This window comes from Leptonychotes weddellii, chromosome 12, assembly GCF_054177405.1.
Source record: "Leptonychotes weddellii isolate Sample4059 chromosome 12, ASM5417740v2, whole genome shotgun sequence".
NCBI lineage: Eukaryota > Metazoa > Chordata > Mammalia > Carnivora > Phocidae > Leptonychotes > Leptonychotes weddellii.
The window spans coordinates 10,227,892-10,246,884 of record NC_138380.1 but is presented as its reverse complement, the minus strand read 5'-3'; the positions used below and the strand labels follow the sequence as shown (position 1 = coordinate 10,246,884).

The window sequence follows — 18,993 nt, the reverse complement described above, 5'->3', positions numbered from 1 at the left end:
ACAAGCTTTACCTCAACATCTTCCTCATCTCCCATTCTTTTTCTAATTTTTTAAAAAAGATTTTATTTATTTATCTGAGAGAGACAGAGAGTGAGTGAGTGAGAGAGACAGCACAAGCTCGGCAGGAGTGCGGGCGACGGGGAGGCAGAGGGAGAAGCAGACTTCCCACTGAGCAGGGAGCCCGATGCATGCTCGATCCCAGGATCCTGGGATCATGACCTGAGCCGAAGGCAGATGCTTAACGACTGAGCCACCCAGGCGCCCCATCACCACCTTCGAGTCTTAACTGATCTCACTCCAGAGTAAAAATAAAACCAATTTGCAATTGCCCTGTTATTTCATTGATTTCTGAAGTGGTGGCATGAAATCATGGAGTGGTCAGTCGTGAAGGGGCTGTGACTCAGAATTCCTTATACTGATATTTGTGTGTGTCTCATGAGAAATCCTTGTGCTTCTACCTTAACTTGTTTGCTTGACTGCCTCAGAAGATAATATTGCTAACCGGAGAAGTTAATACGCTCCATTAATGCTTGGGCAGGTAGAAGGGAAGGAGAGAACAAATGTGTCTCAGTGAACTGGGACACGTCAGAAACTTAATAAGAACAAGTTGAGACAAGTGTTAAATACCAGAATCCCCCGGGAGAAGAGTGAGCGCTTGGTCCTTGTCAAAATGTTTACTGGTTAGACCACAGGAAGAGAAGAGGGAGTGGTAGACTATGTTGTAAAGTCAATTTTTGTTTAGCTAGTATGAGAAAGGAAAGGGCTGAAATAAACCGTCAGCTTTGTCTTCCGGATTGGGTAACATAGTTTATTTGAAAAACTTACAATTTTATTGCTAATCTAGGCTGGGAGTTCTGGGAAATTAACCTCCTGAGAGAGCTGGAATGTAGATTGGCAAAACCCACACTTACAGTTTTAAGCTACTGGTCCTGTGGTCCAGAGGTAATACTACCTTGTTGTCTTATAAAAGAAGTATTTGATAAGTATGGACCTTAGTAATGGGGCATAAATTTGATTCCTTTAAAATTTTGCTTTGAAGACGTTTTTAATAAAAGGGATTCTAGTAGGGCAATCCATACTTTTTTCAAAGTTCCAGTTAGAAAGTTACTGTTGTAAATGTATACACACAGAAACATGCGTGTTTGAACATACAGATACAACCACCCCTGTTAAGAAATTAATGTACACTTCTCCAAATACATCCCCTCATTTGGAAGGTATCCAGGCCATGGGTCATAAAATCTGAGCGCCACCTGGTGAGGAGAAGTAGGTATCTGCATCCATATCTTCAGGTCTGCTATCAACAGCTAATTTACAGCTTATAAAATCTTAGAATATCATGGGAATAATTATCGACATGATATGAAAGGGACAGTAATTTTCATTATTATGAAAATGGGGGGGCGCCTGGGTGGCTCAGTTGTTAAGCGTCTGCCTTCGGCTCAGGTCATGATCCCAGGGTCCTGGGATCGAGCCCCGCATCGGGCTCCCTGCTCAGTGGGGAGCCTGCTTCTCCCTCTCCCACTCCCCCTGCTTGTGTTCCTGCTCTTGCTATCTCTGTCTCTGTCAAATAAATAAAATCTTTAAAAAAAAAAAAAAAAAAAAGAAAATGGGTAGGTTGTAGGCTAGAAAGTACCTTTCCTAGCTTGCCTGTGTCATCCCAGGAGTGACAGCCTCTGATGGAAGGAAGGGAAGGTCCAGGTGGGAAGGGAGGGAGGGAGGGGTTTGCCATGGTGTGATGAGGGCCTGTCCTACTCTCTTGCTTCAGTTCTGGATATGTGAAGAAAGCAGGAACCAAGTCACCTAGGAAGTGCTGGCTGGAGGAGAGGACAATCGTTATTTGCAATGCATCTGTCAGGTGCAAGGTGGAGAGAGCTGCTTCTCCACGCCCTTTCGGCCCTCTTACCCTCAAGCTGCCCTGCGATCTGGGCAGAGCACCCATGAAGAAAGAATGGCGACATGGGGCGCCTGGGTGGCTCAGTTGGTTAAGCGACTGCCTTCGGCTCAGGTCATGATCCTGGAGTCCCGGGATTGAGTCCCACATCAGGCTCCCTGCTCAGCAGGGAGTCTGCTTCTCCCTCTGACCCTCCTCCCTCTCATGCTCTCTGTCTCTCATTGTCTCTCTCGCAAATAAATAAAATCTTAAAAAAAAAAAAAAGAATGGCGACAGTGTTTCTCTTTTTTCTTCTTTCTTTCCCTCTCCTGCCCTTCCTTCCCCTCCCTTCCTCTCTTCTTTCTTTCTATCTTTTAAAATAATTCTCTGGTAGCACTGTTTATTATACCAAAATCAAACCCTGTACTTATTGTACTGGGCGTTTCATTTACTTATAAATTTTTTTTTTTAACTCAATTTATTTTTACTTAAAAATGCTCAAGAGACTTAAAAAAAGGTCCAAAAGCCCAAAGATACCCAGATTTTATTGAAGATGATCCTGAGGTGGTGTCGGTTTCTCTGTTGCTAAAGCCCAATTTGATCCTGGTTAATTATATGCCTCAATAATTCTTCTGGTTGGGCAGTGAGAAAGTTCCTATTTGTTTTTGAGAGGCACTAAGGGTTAGTTAGAAAGGAGGCTTAGGAGCCTTTGGATTCAAATTGACTTGGAGTAGAATTCTGGGTTTCTGCCCCTTAGGTGCAGGACTGTAGGCATTTTTCTTACCTCTCTGAGACTTAAGCTTCCTCGCTTGCAAGCGGTTCATTTACCTTCTGGGAGCACCTCCGTGTGTGTGTGTGTGTGTGTGTGTGTGTGTGTTGCGCCCAAGTGGAAGGCAGCTGCCATAAACCCTCAGGTGGAGGCAGAAGCAGACAGCCATGTGAATACAGGAAAAATATCCTGTCAAAGGAAAAGTTGCCTTTGTGTTGGGCCACAAGTAGAATGAAGTAGAATGACTTCAACAGGGCAGTTCATTCATTCATCCAACAAAAATGTATTCAGCTTCTACTATGAGTGAGGCATGTTCCAGGTGCTGGGATATACCTGTAAACAGGGAAAACAAACAAAAAAGACCTATCCTCACTGAGTTTACATTTTAGGGGGAGGAGCCAGGCAGTACACAAATAAATATGTTTTTCAGATGGTGAGAAATATTGGGAGAACAATTAAAACAGGGAAGGGGGTCGGGTTATGCGAGGTGGTCTCTATTTTCTATAGATGAGGTGAGTTTGGGGCAGAGAATTTAAGGAGAGGAAGAAATGAGCCATACAGATTCAGATCGGAGGGAAGAACAACCCAGGCAGAAAACAGCTCTGGAGCCCTGGGCAGGTGTGTGCAGAGGTTCAGCGAAAGACAAGGAGACCAGTGTTTCAGATCAGAGCAAGCAGCAGGGAGAGTGGGATTAGAAAGGTACTGGGAGGGGCGCCTGGGTGGCTCAGTTGGTTAAGCGACTGCCTTCGGCTCAGGTCATGATCCTGGAGTCCCGGGATCGAGTCCCGCATCGGGCTCCCTGCTCGACAGGGAGTCTGCTTCTCCCTCTGACCCTCCCCCTTCTCATGTGCTCTCTCTCATTCTCTCTCTCTCAAATAAATAAACAAAATCTTTAAAAAAAAAAAAAAAAGAAAGGTACTGGGAGGGGATCAGCACACATAGGGCACTCCAAGCCATTTGAAAGACTTTTTGGCTTTTCCTTTGAGTGAGCTGGGAACCCTTAGAGGGGTCAGTCAAAGAAGATGCACGCTCTGCCTGAGCTTTTCAAGGGGCTACTCTGGCTAGTGTGCAGAGAACAGATGGGGGTGGGGTGGGGGCAGAGCAAGGACCAGTTAGGAGGCTCAGTCTTGGCCCCGGGGAGAGATGGGAGGGCTGGAAGCAGAGTGCTCGTGGATGGTGCAGGGCCTGGGGTGCAGGGGCTGGTGAGAGTCGTAGTGCAGCAAAGGTTGTTTTACACCAAGCAGGAGGCAGGCATTTGACTATAGAGTGGGAAGACGGCTTGATCAGGAAATGGTGGGCTGCGTGTTGTGATGGGCTCGGTTGGGGTGAAGAGGGAGAGACGGAGATAAACTCAACAAGATTAGCAGTGAAGTACCACATGGGATGTGGCCTTCTTCTCTGTCTCCCCATAGAAACTAAGTCATTATGTGAGGCTTTTGGATTCAGATCCTTGGTTTTCTTGGAAGTGCAGGATGCCAAGGACAGTTCCGCATGATCAGGTCAATCTTTTTGTTTGCTCTGCTGCTTTGGCCTTGGTGATCAGCTTAGAGTTTGAACTTTCTTCTCTGTGTCACCCGGAGGCAGCAAAAGTATTGAGCAATGGGAGCCACATGATCAGACGAGGGTTTGAGCTCCGGTGGACAACGGAGGAAAGACTACAGGTACAGGGGGAGGAGGGAAGCGGAGATAATGGTCCAGGTAATGCGCTGTGTCTCCCGATCGTGTGGAGACCCCGAAATGTGGGACGACGGATCGACGGATTGGGTGAAAGCCGATGGCTCGGGCAGTGAAAGATTCACCCAAGGCAGAACGAAAGAGATAGTACTGAGTACACCTCAGGGAAGTGGAGGGCAGGACCGCAATGGAGAGACTGTCTGCGAGGCAGTGGTGAGGGGCCATAGTTATAGGGAGGAGTGAGGGAGCATGGGAATGTATGGAATTTCCCCTTTTTTGGTAATCTTAGGAACTGTGCCTGGTTGTAGCTGGTCAGTTAGGGTGGCTCTTTCGAGGTGGGTTGCTTCATGAGCCTGTTTGCATTCAGCTGGGGGTCGCTGTGGGCCCTTTTGCCTTGATCAAGTTTCCAGTGCGCATGCCTATTGCCTGAAGGTGGTCTCTACAGGTAAGAAATAATAAGAGCTCAAACTTGGGCAGGGAGTGGAAAGGATATGGGAGTGACATTTTACTCATAGAATAACAGGGTGTGTTGGCCAGTTAGACAGGGAGGTGACAGATGTTCACCAATTCATGTAGACTCGTATTGGTGAAAGTCATATTTTTTTATTTTAGAAAGCCGTATCTCTGTGGAAGTAGGTGTGCTGGGAGGAATTTCTGCCCTCTGGAAAATGCTTTAGAGGTGATGATAAATCAGTATGATATTGCAGTACCTGGTAAGAAATATATATTTGGTCTTAGTCCCTTTTCTGGCACAGACTTCCTAAAAACATTGGAATTACCTGTGCTGAGAGCGAGAAAGGTGTCTTTTGTCATGTTAATGAGTGACTTTTGGACTGCTCCTAGTTCACCCTAGGAAGGGCTTGTTGCCAGGGCTTGTTGCTAGTTTGAACCCTGTGATCCAGGGTCTGAACTTTCAGTCCCACCCTGACCTCCAGGGAGGGGAGTGAGGCTGGAGGTTGAATCTGTCACCAATGGCCCATGATTTAATCAATCATGACTGTATAATGAGGCCCCTATAAAAAACTAAAATAAAGGCCTTTGAGAGCTTCCAGGTTGGTGAATGCGTGGAGATGCCAGGAAGTGTTATGTCCAGAGACAGTATGGAAGTTCTGCGCCCCTTCCCACATACCCTACCCTATGCCTCTCTTCCAGCTAGCTGTTCCTGAGTTACATCCTTTTATAATAAACTGATAATCTAGTAAGTAAACTCTTTTCCTGAGTTCTGTAAGGCGCCTCGTGAGGAAGGGCATGAAAACTCCTGATTTACATCCTTTTATAATAAACTGATAATCTAGTAAGTAAACTCTTTTCCTGAGTTCTATAAGGCGTCCCGTGAGGAAGGGCATGAAAACTCCTGATTTACATCCTTTTATAATAAACTGATAATCTAGTAAGTAAACTCTTTTCCTGAGTTCTATAAGGCGCCCCGTGAGGAAGGGCATGAAAACTCCTAATTTACAGCCGGTCTGTCAGGAGCGCAGGTAACAACTTGGACTTACTTTGGCATCTGAAATGGGACTGACACTGTTTCTGGGTGGATAGTGTCAAAATTGAATGGAAAGACACCCTGCTGGTGTTGCAGACTTGCTTGGTGGTGTGGGAAAAAAGCCCACCCATCAGAGTTGGGTACAGAATTGTAGTTTGAATCGGAATGGTTAATCAGGATTTTGTCTGGTGGAGTGGGGTGTGCAGCTGGGGAGACTGGGAAAAGGAGTTGTCGGTGGCAGGTGAGAGGCAGGGAACCAGGGAGGCCAGGCAGAGGCTAGTTTGAGAGAGGACAAGAGAAGCAGTCAAGACGTGGCAGGTGCCTACCAGAGTAGCATGTTGATGAAAAATGGCCCGGATACTTGAAGGGGACATTTGTGAAGATTAGCAGTGAAGTACCACATGGGATGTGGCCTTCTTCTCTGTCTCCCCATAGAAACTAAGTCATTATGTGAGGCTTTTGGATTCAGATCCTTGGTTTTCTTGGAAGTGCAGGATGCCAAGGACAGTTCCGCATGATCAGGTCAATCTTTTTGTTTGCTCTGCTGCTTTGGTAAGAGAATGAAACGGTTGAAAATTTCAACTGTTGCCGATGTTTTTCTTTTTCTCTATTTAATGTGTTCCATTCCTGCCGTCTGCTCTTCTAAGCACCATGTTTTACTCTGTGCTCCTGCTTTGTGACGTAGGTTTTGCTTTATATCTCCCCACAGTCTAGCTGGACTGAAAATAAAGGTCACTGTCTGCCGCATCTTTGCTCTCCAGCTCTCTCCCTGGGTGCCGAAATCTTGAAAGTCCTCCCTGTGGGTCTGGCCTCCTGCCCAAAGGTGGTGTTTGTCCGGCAGCAGTGCGAGTTTACTCAGTTCTTCACTTGTTTTTTATTTCCTGGTGAGGATCTTCCTTTATCACTTTTCCAGCTTGAAATACATCTATTCTGTCATTTTGCAATTCTCAGAACCAAAAGGAAAACCAATAGGTTAACAGAAAAATGGCATTAATTTTGTCATTACTTTTGACTACTGTCACGTTTATTACTAAATCTTGAGGAAGCATCGAATTGTAACAGCAGGGAACAGGCATAATTATTATCCAGAGACTCTTGGTCCTTAGGGAGTTGAGAGTTTGACACCAAGAACCATTGATATACTCACATGCGATGGAAATGAAAAATGTCCTAATTTAATTGGGTAATCCTAACTTCCTTCTGACTTTGATCCCCCATCCTTCACTGGTTAGAAGACCCTCAGCAAGTCTTTTGAGCTCTCTTGGCTTCGAGTAGGTGTAATAAGATCTTTCCTGAATGGGCAGGACCACATGGTCTCCTAAAGCCCCTCTTGTAGTTAAGATCTTCAGTTCTGTGAGTACTATATATTAGGGCCCAGAAACAAGGTCAGAATCAATCCAGCATAATTTCAGAATTCCCACTCTTTATGGAAGAGTTCAGAGATAAGGCAATCCTAAAGAAATGAGACTGTATACAAGTCCGAATGCAGGTCTTTAATATTGCCCGGTAGGAAAGTGGAGGTGGTGGCTTCTTCTGCACACGTCTCCAGATCTTGTGTGAGCTGTCACGGCACAGTGGTCTTGTCATCAAGGAAGCTTCTCCGGCCACCCTGGCCCTGAGCTACCTGTCTAAAGCATGTCTCCCGAGGGGAAAGAAGTTCCATGCGATCGGTGACTTAAAGGCTTGACTTTCTAAGGTTGAGGGAAAGACCATGTTCCTTGGAGGTGGGACTGCGCCTCTCAGTCCGGGGGCCGCAGGGCACAGGTGGTGATGTGAGAACACGGGCAGGCGGAGCAGTGGCTAGGATGGACAGCGACAGCGGGGAGCCCGACAGCTGAGGGAGCAGAACCCTGCACAGCTGTGTGGGGGCGAGGAGGCCCATGGGGCGCCGGGGGTGGAGATGCACAGACCAGACTGGCAGGGCACGCGGAGCCTAGTGCCACTGAGATGCGTCATTTGCCCCCCAGGCTGTTGCAACCTGGGGAGATAGCTGTTACTACTACAGACAAATGTGTTTTTTTCTGTTAACATCTTCCAAATTGGGCTATGTGAATGTACTTCTCTACTGACGTAGATGCCTCATCAAAGGGTGAGTTCCAGATTTTTTTGTTGTACTTATTATTGACGGCAGGCCCAGTGAACGTTGGAGGGGGGCAGTTTTTGCGACCTTAACCCCCCGACCCCAAGAGCACTCTGATTTAGTCACGTGGGATCATGGGTTGGGTGCCCGCCTCTTCGGAGGGCATCAAGCTCTCTACCCTGCCATGATGAAAGAAGGCCCAGGAGTTCCTCCCAGTCCTCCTCCGATGCTCCCGCCTCTTCTGGTTCTGTGTCTGGGGTGTCCTAATGCTTAATCCAGTCTTGGTCTGGTGCAGACGGAGGGAGCCCAGTTTGACTCAGGCCCATCTCGTTGGCTGCATGAAATTGGCTTTCCTATGCTGGGTGAAGGTTTAGGACCTCCTTTACAGCTAATGGTAATGCAGCGCCATCCCCTGCGGTGGCAAACCTTTGACTGAAAGGTGGGACCCAAGTGATACCTTTCCTAGCTCTTGTGCAGAAGGATGCAGTCATGCAGGCATGGCCGACTGGTGCTGAGGGGCTCAGGGCGCCGCGGGATGGGCTCAGAGAGCCCTGCGCCTGCTTGCCCCCCAGGAAGTCGCTCTAGCAGGAGAGGCCGCTGCTGCTGCCCAGGTCACCCCGAAGTTCAGGCCAGGGACACAGGAGTGACAGCCGTGAGAACGTGGCCATAGCTTTCCTCCCCCTGGCACTTCTTTTCAAAATCTTTATTTTAGCGATTTTTAATCATGTTGCAGATGTCTGCATTCATTTTCTGTGTGTATATTCGAGCATTACAAATAAAATGGAAACCCACCTTGACTACCATTCCTGACTCTGTCCCCTTGTTATCGGCTCATTTTGTAAACTTTCAGACGTTTCCTCCATGCATTTTTCTCTCTCTACGTGTATATCATCATACATAGTTTTGTGATTTTGTGTGTATATCTTTATATAAATTGGTATTACCTGTATATGCTGTATACGTTTCCCTGAAATAGTTTTCTTCACTCAACTGTCTTAGAGATTTTTCCATATCAGTTTATATAGATTTAGCTAATCCTTTTTTTTTTTTAAGATTTTTTATTTATTTATTTGACAGAGAGAGACACAGCGAGAGAGGGAACACAAGCAGGGGGAGTGGGAGAAGCAGGCTTCCCACCGAGCAGGGAGAGCCAGATGCGGGGCTCGATCCCAGGACCCCGGGATCATGACCTGAGCCGAAGGCAGACGCTTAACGACTGAGCCACCCAGGCGCCCCGATTTAGCTAATCCTTTCAATTCTTGCAGAGTATTCCAAAGTATATGTAATTAAAGATAATCTGTCTGGACCAATGCCCCCTTTTTATAAAATATTGGGAAATACCTCCTATATTAATCCTGAAGTGAAATTCATAAATAAGATGGCTTACTTAAAATATGACTTAAAATCTGTAGGGTATTCTAACTGTAGCATAATAACACAAAGAAGCGCAATTTATAATAAACTAGTGTGTTATTTTGATGTATAAATGGATCATGCATACTGGCACAGATGACGTCATAAAGTAGACAGATGTTTGCACCAGGTGTGGACTTAGGGGAGGGCTAGAGCCCCACATGAAGACCGATTTAGGTGTTTGTTGCTGATCTGAATACTTGGGGTGATGTTGCTATCGATTTTAGGATTTCTCTGAGATGATGAACAACTTGTGGCAAAGATTCAAACTTAACCAAGTTCTGATGTGTCCGTTTATTTGGTGGTTCCATTCTTAGAAAACTCATTGCATATTACAGTTGTGTAAAAATTACTTTGTGTTTGTATATAACTGAGTTAAATTCTTGGCTCAGATGTTCTTCACATATAGGAGTGTCTGGTGGGACACCCAAAGTTCTTGCTGGCTGGGAAAATTCTTCACTGTGCGGGGTACATCGTGGCCTCCCACCAATAAAGGCCAGTAGTAACCCCAAAGATGGTGCAAATCTAAGCACCCACATAAATTTCCCAAGTATCATTTAGAGAGGGTTACACTGTCCTCATTAAGAACCACTGACCTGATGATGACATTTACGCTTTTCTTCCCTCTGGATTTTGGCTGTTATAAACAGAGCAGCGAAGAATATCATTATATATGCCTCCTTATGCACACGTCAGAACAATTCTTCAGGGAAAGATAAATCCCCGTCATTTCAACCGAGGTGCTCTCACGCATCAGCAGGAGCATGAAGCAGACCTTCTCTAGAGGATGCCTATTTCTCTTCCACTTCTTTTCTCTTTTCCAGGTGTTTTCCAGACCTGGGTCAGAGCGGGTTCCAGTTCATGGAAAAGCCAGAGCCATGGCTTCCTTTCCATCTCTGGGAATGCAGCCCTTCTCTGGGGGAGGTGGTTCTTACCCGTCCGTCTAAGGTAGGTGGCACATTCATGATTTCAGAGAGCCCACCTTCCTCTTCCACAGAGGCTGTCCTCAGTGAGTGCGGCTCATCTGCCATAATGTACCTCTCGATTTCTACTGTAGGAGGTGATCTCTGGTGGGACGCACTGCTGGTGGGGATACCACTACTTGCCAAAATGTCAAGCTTGGAATAGGAGTAAACTATCAGGAACTATTAGGTTGATTTTTTTTTTTTTATTAATGAGGTATCTTAATTGTGCATATTGAAAATGATGAGTAGCTTGAAGGTATTTCTTGGAGAGCTGGTGAAGTTGGACTTGTTCCCAGAGAGACTGATGAAAAAAGGTAGAGGTTCCCAGAGAGCGACTGGGAACAAGAGAGAAGGGTCAGAGATGTGGCCTCTCAGCCTGGCAGGGAACTTGGAGGACATTTCGTCCGAGTTTTGATGCCCTTTCCACGAGCGGGTCCCCTTTCAAAAGCCTCAGATGCAGCAGGGTACTGCTGTATGTTCTAAGAGAAAGAAGCAGGATTCCAAAACATTACAAAGAAGGTGTGAAAAGAGTTGAGATTTGTTCACAAGTAAGGAACAGAAAAGGCAGTTTTTTGTAAATGAGGAAAAACTCTGGAGCAGGAATGTCGTGGGAATGTTTCCCTTCAGAAAAGGAAACCAACAGGCTGATAGCAAGGAGTTTGCATTGTGTTTCTTTTGCTTTGTCTCCAGTATCTTTCCTGGGTTGTGGTTCTTTTACTCAATCACTATTATATAGGGCTTAGCCATGGACACAAATATTTTTATACATATTGCCTCATCTAATGTTCACAGAGTTGCAAGTATTTATGACTACAATCGTACACAGCCAGGTGGAAGAAGAGGAGGAGACAATCATAGGTTACAGGCTGAGAAAGTGACAGAAATGAAACCCAAGCCCAGGGCTTCCAAATCTACATTTTATGCCCTTTACAACAAACCAGCTCTAAATGAATTAGAACTCGTAGAATGTTACGATGAACATCGTGTTTTTGTGTTTTTCTTGGGAGTGTCATGATATTTTCTCAGACTCTCTAATGTTTGCCTGCTTGGGTGTCTTTACTCGTTGTCCCCTGGTGGTAAATAAGAAATATTATGGGGAAGAGGAGAAACAGGAAGATGAGAAGACACTTGTTCATTACTCCAAACAGCAATCTTGGTTCAGAAATTTGAGACTCAGTCACTGAAAAACGGCAAGGAGATCAAGCTGGTTTCTTTTGGTCCCACCAGGCTCTGGGACTCATCATGTGGCGATGTGGCATCCTGGTCTCCCATTCAGGGCAAAGGCAGAATGGCAACAGCTTCACTGTATTTTCCTCACAGAGGTATAGACAGTGTATCTAATAATAAAGAGCAAAATCTGGAGCACATATGGCATCCCTGAATAAGATTAAATGAGAAAATGATGTATGCGAATGTGCTTAGCAGAATGCCAGCCACAATTAGGTTTTCAATGAATGTTGGTTCAATTTGAGATTGTATTTCTTTCCTAGAGCTCCCTACTTAATGCCTTGTGATTAAAAAAAAAAAAAAATGCTCTCTTCTGACTTTTATTCCTATGGTCTGATGGGGGAAACTGAACCAGTCTACCAACCTACCTACCTGGGAGCCCAGTACCCAGTCCCTACTGGGTCCACACTCCCTCACCCAGTGTTCCTATAGCAATTCTGCAATCCTTCCCTAGGGTTACCCAGTTGGAAACCTGACCACTACAGCCCACTGAAGTCTGTCTATTTCCTTTGTTTCTGTACAGGCAGACAAAATGATGGGAGCTCTCTGAGGGGATTGTCAGGAGTCACTGGACAATTGGGAATGCGTTTTTAAACTCCTTTATTAAGTTTAAGAGGAAACACGTAAGCTCCCACATCATGGTGGGAACACAGTGGTTGCTATGTTCTTCTTTTGCCTCTTTATTTTATCCCCCAATTCCCAGGACCACCACACCACTAATCGTGGTAGATAGGTCAGCACAGTTTGGCCTCATCCTAGGAAGTGTTTCCTAATATGCTGCCACCAACACTCGCTCCCGTCCCACGCCTCCTTCGCCCCATGCCTCCAGGGAGGTATATGATGGATGGGGGCTGTTTGAGGATCCCAGGAGGGACAAGATAGAGGAGTGTGAAGACAAAAAAAGTTAGGAGAACAATCACATTTGAACAATAGAAAATCTTAGATTATGATTTTTTTTTTTTTAGTGGAATGATTAAGCCATTTTAGAAACATGACTCCTATATTGACTTCTGCCCTTTCTTCCTCCAAATGATTATGAAAAACACATACTTGGAAGATTTTAATAAGATTATGAGTAATATTAGATCATTATAATTCCTGTTTATGGAGGACAGCAGTCCAATACTTAACTGCAAGAGGAAAATGAATCCGTGCTTCTAGGAAGCACTGCTATTAACAAAAACCAAGGAGGAATAACTTGGCTATATTTGCTTCTAGCTCTCTCCTTGTTGTCTTTTCTCATTTCTTTTTTCCTTAAGATTTTATCAAAGTTATATATACATGTAGTTTAAAGAGCTAGATATTTCTACCAGTTTGTTTTGAAAAACAGTGGTTCTTGCTCCCATTCTCTTCCAAACCCCCTCTTTCCCAAAGCAACTGCTTTCACTGCCTTCAGCCGTGTGTGTGTGTGTGTGTGTGTGTGTGTGTGTGTGTCTTGTCTCTAAATTATACGCTCGTACTGCTACTTTTGATTTCTCAGTCTCCGGCGTACTTTCCACTATGGAATATGAAAACTTAGTTCTTCCTTACCCCATTTCCATGGCAGACCCTTTCTGTCTCACTTTTCAATGTCATTTTATTGTAGTGTTGGCTAAATTAATATTCAGTATTTGAAATGTTATGACTGTCACATAGTAAGAAATATACATTTGGTCCCTGCCTCTGGTGCCTGATACAGACCTACTAAAACCCTTGTAATTTCTTGAGTGATAGGGGTGCTAGGAGCATTTTTTGCTCCAATATATAGTCTTTGACCCTAGTTCCTGAGCCAAAGCTTCTGAGACCCTTGGAATCTCTGGAGTGATAGGAATGTCTTTTTTTTTTTTTTTTTTTTTTTAAGATTTATTTATTTATTTGACAGAGAGAGAGAAAGAGAGAGAGCGTGCATAAGCAGGGGGAGCGGCAGGCAGAGGGAGAGGGAGAAGCAGTCTTCCCCCCCGAGCAGGGAGCCTGATATGGGGCTCCATCCCAGGACCCTGGGATCATGACCTGAGCCTAAGGCAGATGGAAGGCAGATGCTTAATGGAATGAGCCACACAGGTGCCCCAGGAATGCCTTTTTGATGCTAATAACATGACTGGTGGCTGGGGGCCCCTAGCATCAGAATGGAGCTGATGATAGAAAGACCCAGACATGACTAGAAGGTTGGAACTCTGAGCCTCACTTCCAGCCTCTGGACATTGGGTCGATCACTGGTGGTCAATGATTTAATCAATTGTACCTCCATAATGAAACCACCATACGATCCCTAAACCAGGAGGTTCAGAGAGCTTCCTGGTTGGTGAACACATTCAAATGCCAGGAGGGTGGGGAACCACAACTCCATGGAGACAGAAGCTCCTACACTTGGAACTCTTCTGGGTCTCACCCTATGTGCCTCTTCATCTGGCTGTTCATCTAAATAGTTTGTAATAAACCAGTAAATATAAGTAAAGTGTTTCCCTGAGTTTTGTGAGATGCTATGGCAAATTATTGAACGTGAGGAGGAAATGTGGGAACCTCCACCTTATAGCTGGTTGGTCAGAAGTACGAGTGACAACCTGAGCCTTGAGACTGGCCTCTGAAGCAGGTGCAGTCTTGGGGAACTGAGCCCTTAACCTGTGGGTCTGTACTAACTTCGAGTAACTAGTGTCGGAATTGAATTGTAGGGCACCCCAGTTGATGTCTGGAGAGTTGGAGAATTGGTTGGTGTGAGAAACCCCACTCCCCCAATTTGGTGTCTGGTGTTGCAAGTAGAGAAACATGTTTTCTTTTAATGGCAGTGTAAGTGTTATTAAAGAAAAAATGTTATTCATGATGGAACTATGCATTCCACAATTACTTTTTCTTTCCTGTACACATTTTTGTTTTCTGTTGAGTTAATAATTGCCTTGTTTTATTTGCTTTTTGTTTTCAAACTCTACATCAGTGGTCTAAATCCTTCTCAATAATTTTGGAAACATTTAGTAGTCTAAGATTTTATTTGCCTGAGGAAGTCTCTCCTGGGGCCTCTTGTTTTGTTCCAGTCTGGAATTGTCCCCATGCTCGGTGTACCTCCCTCTGCCCTGAGATCTGCCTTTACAATCGTCCTGGTGATCCCCTTTGCCTCTCTCTCATCCTGGACTTGTATTGTCTGTACCCCATGTCTTCCTTAATCATACTATACTCTAGCTTTGGAGGAGTGGTTCCCAGAGAAAGCTTACACAGAAAGTAAACTGTTTTTGAGACTTGGATTGTCTGAAAAGATTTTATTTTGCCCTTGCACTTGAGTATCCAGATAGGAAATTCTAGGTCAGAGATGATTGTTGCAGTGTCTTTTAGCTTCCAAAATTACCTTTGAAAAGTCTAAAAAACACTCAAATTGCTAATATTTTGAATGTGGTATCCTCTTCACTTCTTGCCCTCTTGAGAAGCTTGTAGGATCTTTACCTTGGGTTCAATATTCTGAAACTTTATGATGGCCCAAATACTTGGAGGGCCCTTTTAATAGGAAAAATTATGTTTTTTTAAAAAGATTTTATTTATTTATTTGACAGAGAGAGAGACACAACAAGAGAGAGAACACAAGGAGGGGGAGTGGGAGAGGGAGAAGCAGGCTTCCCACAGAGCCGGGAGCCTGATGCGGGGCTCAATCCCAGGACCCTGGGATCATGACCCAAACTGAAGGCAGATGCTTAACGACTGAGCCACCCAGGCTCCCCTGGAAAAATTATGTCTTTTAGTTCTGGGAATTTTTCTTCAGTTATTTTGTTGGTGGGATTTTCCCCACCATTTATTATTTCTCTCCTTTTAGAATCTCTGTTAGTTGGGTGTTCAATATCCTGGATTAGCAGTGTTGTTTTCTACCTGTAGTTTTGTGGGGTATTTTTGGCTCTGCTTTCTGAGATATTTCATAAATTTTACCTTCTATCTCTTATATTGAGTTTTTAATTTCAGCTAATCATGTTTTTAATTTGAGTGAAATTTTTAAAAGTTTTGAATGTTACCTTTTAATAACATCTTGTTATTTTATTTGGTTGTTTTGGATACTCTGAACTCTTGAAAATATTGATTTTGGGGAGGAAAGTTTTTCTCCTTGCATTGATGAATTTCCTATAAGTAGCTCTTTTGTTGCTTTGTTTTCGTTTTGTCTTCCACCTTTTCTCAGATACTCCAAACTCCTTGTTTTCTGCTCATGTTGAGTAAGGGATGGAGGACTGACTGGAAACTGTGAACTTGTGAATGGGACTTGTTGACCACAGGCTTCACTGTAGAATGTTGGCAGGGCTAATTATTTGAGGAATCTCTGATAGTGTCTTTAGATTTTTTTCTTAGAATGCTTGGATTCTTATAAAAGTCTACACTCATTTCATGCCTGGAAGCTGAAGGCCTGGGTGTCAGTGTTCTGGAACCCAAGTGAGGGAAAAGTGTTTGTTTACCTAATTTGTCTGTTTTCAGTGTACCATTACCTCTGATGTGTTTGGTTGTTTACCCAGCTCAGAGACCCTGTTTTATCCTCTCCAGGGAATAACTTCTAGTCTTTCCCTAGGGCTGGGGAAGAGTGGTTGCCCAGTTATGCAAAAAGGGGGAAGTGATTTAGGAATCTGAATCTTTTTTTTTTTTTTTAAGATTTTATTTATTTATTTGACAGAGAAAGACACAGCGAGAGAGGGAACACAAGCAGGGGGAGTGGGAGAGGGAGAAGCAGACTCCCCGGCGAGCAGGGAGCCCGATGCGGGACTCGATCCAGGGACTCCAGGATCATGACCTGAGCCGAAGGCAGTCGCTCAACCAACTGAGCCACCCAGGCGCCCCAGGAATCTGAATCTTAAACTGACTTATAACCAATGTTTAGCAATTTTTCTCCAGAGGCACCTGGTACTGAAAATCCTGAGTAAAAGTCAGGTTAGTTCTTGACTTTTCCTTCTGCTTGCATAGGATTTAGTTTTCTCAGATCTGCTATGTTTTTGGCTACTCGTCCATCTACTTTCCAGCTTCCCAAGTGTTTCTTTTTCTTTACTCATTCTGTTATTGTAGATTGGAGGCTTGAAAAATAACTCCTAAAAATCTCTGTATAGTCAATTTAGAAGAGTTTTGGGGAGAGGGTGAAAGAAGATGCAGGGATTCAATCTCTTTTCCTCTTTGACTTTTGATCTAGGACATCATCTCCAAATTTGCTTTTTGTGGTGGAGTCCTGTCTTTAACTGAGACCTCATACAAATATATATATATATATATATATATGCATATAAACTAGATATGAGCAAAGCTACTCTGTTTTGTTTTTTAAGATTTATTTATTTATTTGAGAGAGAGTGAAAGAGCAAGTGTGCATACGTGAGGTGGGGGAGGGACAAGCAGACTCCATCCATGACCCTGCGATCATGACCTGAGCCAAAATCAAGAGTTGGAGGCTTAACTGACTGAACCACCCAGGCACCCCAGAGCTGCTCTGTTTGAAAAGGAAGTGGGTGCCCGTGGTTGCACTTCCTCAGTTCTCATCTTGTGCCTTCTCTACCATGAGAAACCCGTGCAAGGCATGGTTTATAAACTGCTGATTTAGGAGTTGAACATGATTTATCCTTCTACCAGATGTTAGACATTTGAGTGAAGTTTATAGCATTATGGAAGGAGCATTGATTTATTCCTTTAGAGATTAATTTTATTGCTCTCCATTGCTCAAATGGTGCAAGTCAGAGAGAGAAAAAAACCAATCTAAGCAAGCTCCTCTGAGGAGGAAGAGCCTCTCCCAGCTTGCAGTGGCCCCGCCCATGCCCAGCCCTCTCCCACTTTTGAGGGCGGCAGGTCCCAGGAGGAAGTTCTCCCTTGCTCGCCATCTCCATCGCCAGGCAGTGCTCTTATCCCTTCAGAGCAGCCCTCTTCTCTCCCAGAAGTAGTCCTCCGAACCCGCACCTCAAGTGAAGGATCTGAACAACCAAAGAAGAGAGCCTCTATCCAGAGGACCTCAGCACCTCCGAATAGGCCTCCTCCACCCAGAGCCACTCCTCAGGGAACATACCCTCCAGCCCTCCAGCCTCTGAGCAGGGTTCACCTACCAGTCCCAGGGCCTTCTTGGAGGCTGGGACTCCAAGTCCTAGGGCCTCCTTAGAGGTTTCTCCTGACCCACAGCCACCAGCGAAACCAGTAAGAACTTCTGAGGCCAGAGGAAAGGAAAACATCAACAATCTGAACCCAGAAGAACTTTGTACTTCCCCTACCTTGATGATGTCTGAGGTTTTTTCAGAGTCTGACCCAGCAAAGAAGATCGAGGACAAGGAAGAGAACAATAAGCTCACCTCTGCTGACTCCCCTGAGAGCCAAGATCTTCAGCTTCACGTCTCTGCAGTTCCAGAAGAGAGCAATGTCATGGCAACCGTGCCTCAAGAAGAGGTATCTACAGCTCAAACTGACTACCTGTGAAGGGGAACTGTCGAGACCTCCACACACACCTCCCCAGACAAGCTCCTCAGCTAGAGGGTATATAGGTCAGAGGGACTTAAGATCTAGCATCCATTTTTAGGTTCTCCAACCGTATGAATGCTGGTGGTCTCTAAAGATCTAGCATTAATGGAGGCTGAGGAGCAGACTTAGGGGAGGGAGGGCGGCAGACTTAGGAGAAGAAACTATTAGATCCTGGGAATATTTAATTCAGGCTTTAGCATTGTTAGAATAAAAATTATATATTATATATTAAGTAAAGTGGGCCTAAAATGACTATAAAAAGCATAAGCATCTGTAGACAGAGACACGTCCACATAGAGACACATTACCACACATACTCAGAGAACAGTGAACCACTCATTTTGCAAGACTTAGAGCCAAAAGAACAGATTTTCAGGTTGTTAAATAAAGTATTACTCTGACAAAAACAAAAAAAAACAAAAAACAAAAAAAAACCAATCTAAAATTTCTTGAATTAGAATAAAATTAGACTCTGGATCTCCTTGCAGACAAACTTTATCATTGCAAAATATCATTGCAAAAATAGCTTTAGAATGCTATTCTTTTTTTCAGTTGAAAAGAAAGTGCATAAATTTACTTGAATATTAGGCAATATTTAACTATGCTTATACATTTTGATAATCGGGTATTGTAAACTCGGGTTTACATTTATTTATTTATTTATTTATTTATTTATTTATTTATTTAAAAGATTTTTTATTTATTTGATAGACAGAGACACAGCGGGAGAGGGAACACAAGCAGGGGGAGTGGGAGAGGGAGAAGCAGGCCTCCTGAGGAGCAGGGAGCCTGATGCAGGGCTCGATCCCAGGACCCTGGGATCATGACCTGAGCCAAAGGCAGAAGCTTAACAACTGAGCCACCCAGGCACCCCCAGGTTTACTTTTAGAAAGCTACAATTCTAGGGCGCCTGGGTGGCTCAGTTGGTTAAGCGACTGCCTTCGGCTCAGGTCATGATTCTGGAGTCTCGGGATCGAGTCCCGCATCGGGCTCCCTGCTCGGCAGGGAGTCTGCTTCTCCCTCTGGCCCTCCCCCCTCTCATGTGCTCTCTCTCTCAAATAAATAAATAAAATCTTTAAAAAAAAA

At 44.5% G+C, this 18,993-nt stretch overlaps 1 long non-coding RNA gene and 1 pseudogene across 1 annotated transcript in view; both read left to right on the top strand.

The window, feature by feature from the left end:
• Positions 1-18,993, top strand: part of LOC145716455 (uncharacterized) — a 38,553-nt gene that overhangs the window by 12,182 nt on the left and 7,378 nt on the right. The window contains exon 2 of the long non-coding RNA XR_014139096.1: positions 10,120-10,243. This is a non-coding gene — a long non-coding RNA (uncharacterized LOC145716455). The remainder of the gene's footprint in view (positions 1-10,119; positions 10,244-18,993) is intronic.
• On the top strand, positions 17,018-18,144 carry LOC115939067 (bridging integrator 2 pseudogene; annotated as a pseudogene).